Raw genomic sequence first — 9,893 nt, 5'->3', positions numbered from 1 at the left:
CTGTGTGTACTGGGTGTACTGGGTTATACTGGTTTGTACTGGGATGGGGTGCTGTGGTGTTTCTGGTTTGTACTGGGTTCTACTGGGAAAGGGAGCAGGGGTGTGTGAGTGCCCCCTGCTGGCTTGAAGGACCTGGTGGCCGACTGCGAGTTAAACTGGGTTACACTGCTTCATACTGGGATGGGGTCCTGGGGGTGACTGGGTTACAGTGGTTTATACTGGGTTATACAGTGATATTCTGGATTTTACTGGGTTAAACTGAGGTGTACTGGGTTATACTGGGAAGGGGCTTGGGGATGCTTGGCACTCCACTGGGAGCAAATTCGGGGGATGCTGGCCTTACTAATTTATACTGGGATGGGGCCTGGGACCTACTGGGAGTGACTTCAGGTTGTGCTGGCCTTACTGGTTTCTACTGGGAGCTGTCACCAAGGGCTCAGGGGTGACTCCCAGTGCTTACTGGTTTGTACTGGTGCCATCCCAGTATAAACTTGGGAGCCCCAGGACCACACTAGGAGCCCCTAGACTACACTGGGAACGGGTTTGGGTGGATGAGACTTTACTGGTTTATACTGGGAGCTGCTGCCACAGGCCTCAGAAGCTTGAGGGTGGCTCCAAGTGCTTACTGGTTTATACTGGTGCCTTCCCAGTCCACACCTGGGAACACTGGTAGGCACTTGTGGCCAGGCAGGACCTCAAGGCCAAGCTGGCCTTCACCAGGGCCCTGCTGTGCTGCGGCTTCTCCAACTTCTCAGCCTGGCAACACTGCCTGGGGCTGCTGATGCCCACCAGGAACTACGGCAAGGGCACTGCCCCCTGGAAAGCTGAAGGAAGGTGAGAGATTCCCCAAAATCTCCCCCCAATTTTGCGAGATCCCCAAAATTTTCCAGCCCCTCCCTCACCTAAAGTGGGAGCTGGTGGGTTCTGTTGGGTTGAATGGGTAGACCTGGTGTTCCTAAACCCCCAATTGACTTTAATGGGTACACCTGAACTCCTGTATACCTGGGTGCCCCCACTGAGATATTGCGATTTCCCCCACTGCCCCCTGAGATTTTGGGGTGCCTCCTTTGCCCACACAGAGCTGGAGCTGCTGAAGAATACCATCTTCACCAACCCCATGTACCAAAGCACCTGGCTGTACCTGCACTGCATCCTCTCCTGAGGTAACTCAGGGCTCCCTCCCACCCCTGATGTCCTCACGTGAAGTTTTGGGGTACCCCCAGAATGTTGGGGTGTCCCCCAACAGCCCCTCGGCTGCCAAGGGTCATCTGTGTCCACGTCGACTGGGAGGACAGTGGCCATCATCTTCTCCTGGTCTGTCAGGGTGAGTCAGGGCACATGGGTGTCCCAAAAATAACCTGGATACCGCTGAAAATTTTCTGGGTACAACTGGATACTGCCCAAAATCACCTGGATCCCCCCCAACAATCACCTGGGTACACCTGGCTATCCCCAACAATCACCTGGGAACCCCTAAAAATCACCTGGGTACCCCTTGGACACCTGGATCAACGAAACCCCCTGGGGTCTCCCAAATCTCCTGTCTCAAACATCCTCATTGCTTTGACAGAGTAGACCTGGTGCCCCTAAACGTTATTGGCTTTAAAGGATAGACCTGCTGTCCTTAAATTCTCATTGATTTCAATGACTTAACTCTGGAGTCCTGTTTGTCTCTATTTATCTCTACAAATCTCTCCCAGTGGTCCCACTTTTGTATCAGTGCTCCCAGTCAGCCCAGTGTACCCCTCAGCCTTTCCCAGTGCTCCCAGTTTAAACAGAAACTCTTCCCAATCAAGCCCTATCAATGGATGGACCTGGTGTCCCTAAAATCCCTATTGACTTCACTGGGGTAGGCCTGGTGTCCTTCAATCCCCTTTGACTTGAGTGGGTAGAACTGATGTCCCAACATTTTTCGTGCTAAAGATCCCAGTTTTGGGCTCAGAATTCCCAGATTTCAGACTGCAAATGGACAATTTTGAGCTTACCTGGAGGCCCAGCTCCAGCATGGACCACAGGTGAGGGATCGGGGATTTGGGATTGGCCTCCAGGAATTCATCCAGGACATCCAGAGCATTGGCACTGCAATCCTGGAGTGGAAATTCCCAGAATTCAGCCCAAGATTTCCCCCAAATTTTCCAAATTTTTCCCATTTTAGGACCAAACTTCACCAAAAGCCATTTACTTTAATGGATAAACCAGATGTCCCAAAATCCCTATTCACTTTAATGGGATAGACCTGGTGTCCATAAGTCATGTCATTAGTCATGTCTGATGTCAAAAAAATGTGCATTGGGAGATTGATATTGCAAGAGATGGAACAACTGAGAGATGTTGTAAAAGATGGTTTATGGCCTCGTGGTGTCAGTCTCATAGAAGGGTGAGACATTCAAGGTGTTACATCCAATGCCATAATATCAGAAGCTGCCTCATTCTTAGTTACAATGTTTTATGTTCGTTTTTTATCCAATCAAATACTTCTGTAAAGTTTGCCAGCATCCTTTTACACCAATCATTAATTGCTTTCCTTCTCAAGGCTTTACTGCAATGCATCATTTTTCAACCAATTTTATAACACTTCACCAACCTACATTGATAGATCTTAGACTTCTAATTAACTTTATAACAAGTTCTACTGCTAAGCTTTACAATTTTTTACTATCTTACTTAACATACTGCTTTGCTTACAGAATGCATATTTCTCTTTGCTTAAAACATATTTCTACTTAAACTAAAAACTTATATTCCTGTTTTATATCTATTTTACTTTTAATGTTCTGATTGTCCAAGACTTCTCCAAGGTCTTATGTAAAACCTTGTATCAATCTCAATCTCTGAGCCTGTTTGCACAAGGCCCTGAGAGCTCTCTGTGCCTGCATTTCCCACACCACCTGTCATCTCTGCCTCCAATTTCCTGCTCACACTGGAACCTGGGGACACTTTCTCAGTCGTGTCCCTCAGTGGGACCCATGAACAGTATCAGACACTTTGGAGTTCGATTCTGACTGAATTCTTGAAATTCAAACCACGGTTCTGCCTTGATTTCCCTCTGGTTTGGTCCCATTCATTCAGAAATTTTTCAACTCCAGTTATGGAGAAATATGACAAAGAGCTTCTAAGAAATATCCATTCCAATTTTCAAGTATGTATTTTACTACTGTTGTCTTCAGAGCAGAGGTGATTGCAGCATTCTGTGATTGATATTTGTGAGAAATGGATTTGTAAAGGATTCTCAAAGCCTGACTGAAAGCTCACACACTCTTGTACATCTGGATGCAAACTCTGAGATAAGGTGTGCTGACTTAGAAAGGCCCTGGAATAGAGAAGACACTGCTGAGAGAGAGATTGAACTAGAAACAAGTTCCAAATGGTGGCCTTGCAAAAAGACCAGATATTTTGGAGAATTAGAACTGTGAAAGTTGCATTGTGGCAAGACCATGTGTTGTAAAATAATAGGATATTCTTGTTAGAATTATTAGCAACATTGTGTGGCAAAACTTAATATGCTGAAAAATATTTCTAAGGTTTTATAATGAAGAAATAACTTGGCTTCTGGTAGAATGGCAGTGAGTTTTACATCTCTGATGTTTCACCCTTCAAGGAGACTGATAATGGAAGAAAATAATGTAAAAGCCACTCAGTTGCCCTGTCTCTGTAGAGCTGGGATTTTCCAACAGTGCTGAGTCCCTGGACATCAGTCCCTGAGAGGGAGCTGAAGGACAACTTCTCAAGAATTCAGACGCAGATTCAAACTCCAACATTTATTGAAGTTTCAATGGTGCCCACTGAGGGATAAGACTGACAAAGTGTCCCCAGGTTCCAGTAAAACGAAAACACCTGTGGCACTTATGACAGGAAGGGACAAACAAGGGAAAGGTGTCTCTCATGCTGAGCAAACCTGGATGTGTTTCAGGAATGCAAAGGGCCAAGGGCCGAGCCCCAGTCCCTGGCAAGGCAGATCCTGTCCCTCCCTCATTGCTCAGGGCTCTTCCCGGGCCACTGGGCTCTGGCCATGTGCAATGCCAAGGGCAGCACCATGGGGCGGCCCCTGCCAGGCTGCTGAGCAGGGACAAGGAGGCAATGAGGCCCCAGCACAGCAAGGCTCACTTGTCCCCTGCTGGCCTCAGGCCCAGGACCAGCCTGCATGGCCCAAGTGCTGCAGGAGTTGGCTGTGTCAGGGCCTTTCAGCTGCTGCCCATCCCTGTGGCCTCTGCAGCCCAGGCTGTCCTACGGTGTCCATGCCCTGCGCCTCTGTCCCTGCAGGCTGTCGTCATCCCCCGGCTGCCCCACCTCGCTGGCCCCTTCCTTTGCTGACAGCTCTGCCTCCTGCCTGCCTCTGCCTGCACACACAAAGCCTTGGCCTTGACACCAAAAGAGTTCATTCAATTTTTACTGTGCCTGTGAACTTTCAGCAGAGAAACATGGCATGCAGGAGCTGCTTTCCCAGCAGAGACTGTCAGAAGAGAAGAGAAACACATCTGGCTCAAGGGTGCAGTGATAGAAAAAAACAAAGAATTATTCGGGAACTTGGGGTGGGTTTTATAGAAATGGTAAATTAGAATATGCATGTAATGACTAAATATAAGCAACAGATTTGTAGAATCAGGTGTCCATGTAAGTTTAGGAGTTATCCCACATTGGACCTGAAGTCTGAAATAAAGGATGTCTTCTTTAACACAAAATCAGTGATAAGGAGTCTTATTCTGATATTTTGGAGATTTGGTGACAGAGGGTCCTCACAGAACCAAGGAGTCACCTGTGACACTGTGGAACCTGAAGGTGCACTGTGGAACCTCCTGCAACCATGGGTGCATTGTGACACTGCAGGGCCTCACAGAACCAAGGTGACCATGTTATAGCACAGAACCTCGTGGAACAAACGGTCCATGGTGACACTGCAGAACTGTTGCTGAGAGTATGAAAGCTCATGGAACCAGAAATTCATTGTGACCAAGGGGCCATTGGGACACTGCAGATCCAAGGAGACCATTGTGACACTGAGAAACCTCATGGAACCAAGGGTCCATTGTTACACTGTGGGGACTCATGGAACAATGGAGACTATTATGAAACAGAATCACAGAGGTTGGAAAAGACCTTTGAGATCATGAAGTCCAACCTATCACCTAACATCAACTCATCAACTAAACCATGATTCTGAGTGCCACGTCCAGTCTTTTTTTAAATGCCTCCAGGGGTGGTGACTCCACCACCTCCCTGGGCGGAAGAATCCAGTGCCCAATCACTCTTTCAGTGAAGAATTTTTGTCCTGATGTCAAACCTATACTACCCCTGGCTCATCTGCAGACTGTGTCCTCTCATTGTGGCAGGTGTTGCTTGGGAGAAGAGACCGACCCCCACCTGACTACAGCCTGTGTTCAGGTGGTTGTAGAGAGTCTCACTGGAGACCATTGTAGCCATTGGGGCCATTGTAGCACGGCAGGGCCTCATGGAATCAAGGGGACCACAGTGAGAGTGTGGGGCTCCATGGGACAAAGGGGCCATTCTGACAATGTGGAATCAAGGAGAACTTTGTTACAGTACCAGGCATCATGGAACAAAGGAGGCCGTTGTGACACAGCAGGGCTTCATGGAACCCTGGAGACCATGATGACACTTTGAGGCATCGTGGAACCAAAGGACCATTGTGGCACTGCAGGGACTCATGGAATCATGGAGACTGTTGTGACACTTTGTGGCCCCATGGAACCAAGGAGTCCATTGTGACACTACGGGGCCCCATGGAACTAAGGATTCATGGAATAATGCAGCATCCCATAGAAACAAAGGTTAAATGTGACATTGCAGGGCCTCATGGAATCCTTGTGACACTTTGAGGCCTCGTTGAATCAAGGGGCTCTGCAGTACCTTGTGGAACCAAGGAGACCCTTCTGCCATTGTGAGTCTCCATGGAACCAAGGGACCTTTGGAATACTGCAGCACCAAGGAGATCCCTGTGACATTGCAAGGCTTCATGGAAACAAGAGACCATTGTGACACTGTGGAACCCCTTGGAAACAAGAGGCCAGTGTGACACATCTGGGCCTCATGGCACCAAGGATCCAATATGACACAACCACTGTGACACTGCGGGGCCCCATCGATCCAAGGGAACAGGTAACAGGTCTGGTTGGCTTGGCCTGACTGGTCCAACTGCCTTTGGCCTTTCAAGAGTCTCTTCTAGTGTGTCCCTGAAACACTGAGGCTCTGGGCTTTCCTTTCAATGGAAAAGAACCGTCCTTCTCATTCAAGCATCCATGGCCAAAATGGGATTCCTCCTCCAAAATTTCCATTATCCAGGGACTGCTACTGGAAAAAAGCTGCCATTTCCAACAAGTTTTGCTGCACCTGTATTCCTGAGAGCTGGCTATCATCTGCCTTCAAACCCTGGGTCTCAGTGCATTCCTTCATATGGAACAGAATCATCCCTCCTCCAGAGGCACCCATGGCCAAAAAATTGGTACTTTTCCTCCAAAATACTATCAGTAAGGTTTTCTCCCCGACAAAAGCTGTCAGGACAGACAGCTCTGGCTGGCCTTGGCCTCTGCTGGTCACCTCTATTCTGCCCTGAAACACTGGGGCTCCGTGTCTTCCTTTTTATGGAAAAGAACCATCCTTTTTCCCAGGTGCCCATGGCCAAAATTGGGATTCCACCTCCAAAAGTCCTAGATCCAAGGATTACTCCTACACAAAAGCTGCCATTACAGACAGGTCTGGCTGGCCTTGGCCTTTTGAGGGCCGGCTCTCACCTGCCTTCCAAACACTGGGGCTGTGTGCTTTCCTAACTCTGGAAAAGAACTTGCCTTCTCTTCCAGGGAAAAATGGCGGAAATTGGGATTCAACATTCAAAATTTCGACTATCCAAGAGTTGCTCCCAGATAAACCTTCCAGGACAGAGATGTCTGTCTGACCTTGGCCTCTGCTGGCTGCAGTCCATCAGCCCCTGAAACACTGGGCTCTGTGATTTCCTTCCTGTGGAGACCATGGTGAGACTGTGGGGCCTTCTGAAATTAAGGGACCATTGTGAAATTGTGTGGACCCTGTGGAACCAAGGACATCACTGTGGCACTGCTGGGCTGCAGGGTGCCAAGGGGCCGGTGTGAAGCAGCAGGGCTTTGTGGAACCAAAAGGCCATTGCTGCATTACAGGGCCTGGTGCAGCCCAAGGGCCATTGTGATCCTGCAGGGCACCGTGGATTCATGGAGATCATTGTGGCATTGCAAGGCCCCATGGAATCATGGAGACCATTGTGACACTGTGGGGAACCAAAGGACCATTGTGACCCTGCAGGGCCTCATGGCAGCAAGGGGCCATTGTGACACTGCAGAAGCAAGGAGAACATTGTGAAACTCTGGGGCCTCATGGAACCAAGGGGAGATGGAACAGGTCTGGCTGCCTTCACTTCCTGGGGGCCACCTCACCCGTCTGGCCAATCTTGCAATGTCATAGGGCTGCCTCTCATCATCCCCTGGAGCACTGGGGCCCTGTGCTTTCCCTCCTACGGGAAAAGAACTGTCTGTCTTTCCAGGTACCCACAGTCAGAATTCATACTCCCCCTGAAAAAATTCCCTATACGCAACGGTTTTCCCAGACAAAGGCTGCCAGGACAGGACAGAGAGCTCTGGCAGGGTTTGGCTCCTGGTGGTCACCTCTCATCTCAAAAAGCCCTGAGGAAAGTATTTGAACAGGTTTGACTACTGGAACATCAATGAGTGTCTCATCCTCTGAAAAACTCAGATGCTCTTCTGATCATATGTCTTTTACTTCTCATTGTGTATTATGAATTAAATATTATTTTCAGCTTAAAATTATTATTCTTATCACTCTAGCTGTGTTATCTGACACAGAACACCTCCCTCCTGTACCTATGGATCTAGGTCACCTGTAGAAGCAAACACACTAAAGAATCCAGCAGGAATCATTTATCTCTGCTCCCATCTGTCACATCTCCTCAGGAGCTGCAGGTGCAGCCTCACCACTTGGGAGGGCTCAAGGGGTCACAGGCTCAGCTCCCACACAGAGACCTTGCAGACCCTGGGGTGCCCCTTTCAGCCTCCCTGCCCAGAGCCTTTCTGCAACCTTCCCCCTGGAGCTGCTGCTTCCCTGCAGGCAGGCAGAGGCAGCACTGAGGAGCTTGGTCTGTGGCCTTGGTGGCATGGCCAGTGTGAGAAGGTGCCCCAGGCCTTTGAGCATCCCTCCAGCCTCTTCCATCAGCCACTTCCAGACCTGGACACTGAACTGACTTTCTTGGTCTATTTGTTCTGTGCTTATCTCCTTCCTCCTGCCGATTTCAGCACTGCTCTAGGGGCAGCATCAGCCCTGCCCGGGCTCCCTCCTCACCCAGCCCTTGGCAGAGCCCAGAGCAGGGCTCTCTGTGATCCCTGGCACGGGATGTGGGTGCTGGGACTGGACACTGAGGTCTGGAGTGGACACTCTGGTGGGGAACATTTGCCCACCCAAAACACTCCCTGTGCTGTGCCGTGTCTGATGAGGGGATGTGGGGCCTGTGCTGGCCAGGGGGGCTGTGCTGCCTCAGGGATAAATGACAGGCATGAGCCACAACACAACGACTAGGAGGTGGAAGTAAGGACAAGTTACAGAGGAGGAATTCAGAAATCTGCCCTGACTGTGTGTTCGTGTGTTTAGGAAAGCCAAAGCCCAGCTGGAGCTGATGGAGGCTGCAGGCAACATCCAGAGCAAAGTCAATTCAGTCACTGTGTTTGCAGTAAATGGCTGCAAAAGGAACACGTCAACCTGCTGGTAAAGGATGCAGGGACAGAGAAATTTAGGATCATAGAGTGGCTTGTGTTGGAATCTTAAAGATTATTGTTCAGTTCCAATCTCCTGCCATGGACAAAGACACCTTCCACTGAACCAGATTGCTCCATCCAACCTGGCCTTGAACACCTCCAGAGGTGGGGAGTCTGCAACCTCTCTGGTTAACCTGTGCCAGGGCCTCACCACCATCGCTGGGAAAATTTTTTCTAAATTCCCCATCTAAACCTGCCCTGCTTCACCTCATGGCCATTCCCACCTGTCCTGTCACTCCAGGCCTTTGTCCAAAGTCCCTCTCCAGCTCTCTCAAAGCCCCTTTAGGTGCTGGAATGGGCTCTAATGTCTCCCTGATCCTTCTCATGCCCAGGCTGAACAGCTCCAGGTCTCTCAGCCTGGCTGCAGAGCAGAGGGGTTCCAGCCCTGCAAATGTCCATTGTGACACTGCAGGGCTTCATGGAACCAAGGATTCATTGTCACACTGTGGAACCACGGAGACTCTTGTGACACTGGGGTGCCCCATGGAAACAAGGGCCCTTGTGGCACAGTGGAGCCCTATGGAAAAAAGGAGAGCATTGTAGCACTGTGGGGCCATATGGAATCAAGGGGCCACTGAGACACTGAGGGGCCTCAAGGAACCTAGGACACCATTTTAATACTGCAGAACCAAGGAGAACATTGCTACACTGAGGAGCCTCATGGAGCCATGGAATCCATGGTACCACTAAGGGGCCTCATGGAACCAAGTGTCCTTTGTGATGCTGCGGAACCAAGGGGCCATTGGGACACTCTGGGGCCCCATAGAACCCAGGGTCACCGTGACACTTCAGGGCCTCATGGAACCAAGGAGAGCATTGTGGCACTGCAAGGGCTCATGGAATCAGGAAACACTTGTGACACAGGGGAGGCCAATGGAACCAAGTGTCCATTGTGACATTGCAGGGCCTCAAGGAACCAAGGGGTCATTATGACACTTCTGGGCCTCCTGAAAGCAGGGGATCATTGTGGAACTGTGGGGTCTTGTAAAACAAAGGGCCAGTGTGGCACTGCAGGGCCTCAAGGAACCAAGGGCCGTTTTAAAGCTGCAGAGCTGAGCAAACCTTTGGGACACTGTGGGGCCTGAT

This window comes from Sturnus vulgaris, unplaced genomic scaffold (genome assembly GCF_052056855.1).
Source record: "Sturnus vulgaris isolate bStuVul1 unplaced genomic scaffold, bStuVul1.hap1 Scaffold_192, whole genome shotgun sequence".
NCBI classification, from domain to species: Eukaryota; Metazoa; Chordata; class Aves; order Passeriformes; family Sturnidae; genus Sturnus; species Sturnus vulgaris.
The sequence above is the reverse complement of the archived record's forward strand: the minus strand, read 5'-3'. Positions refer to the sequence as shown.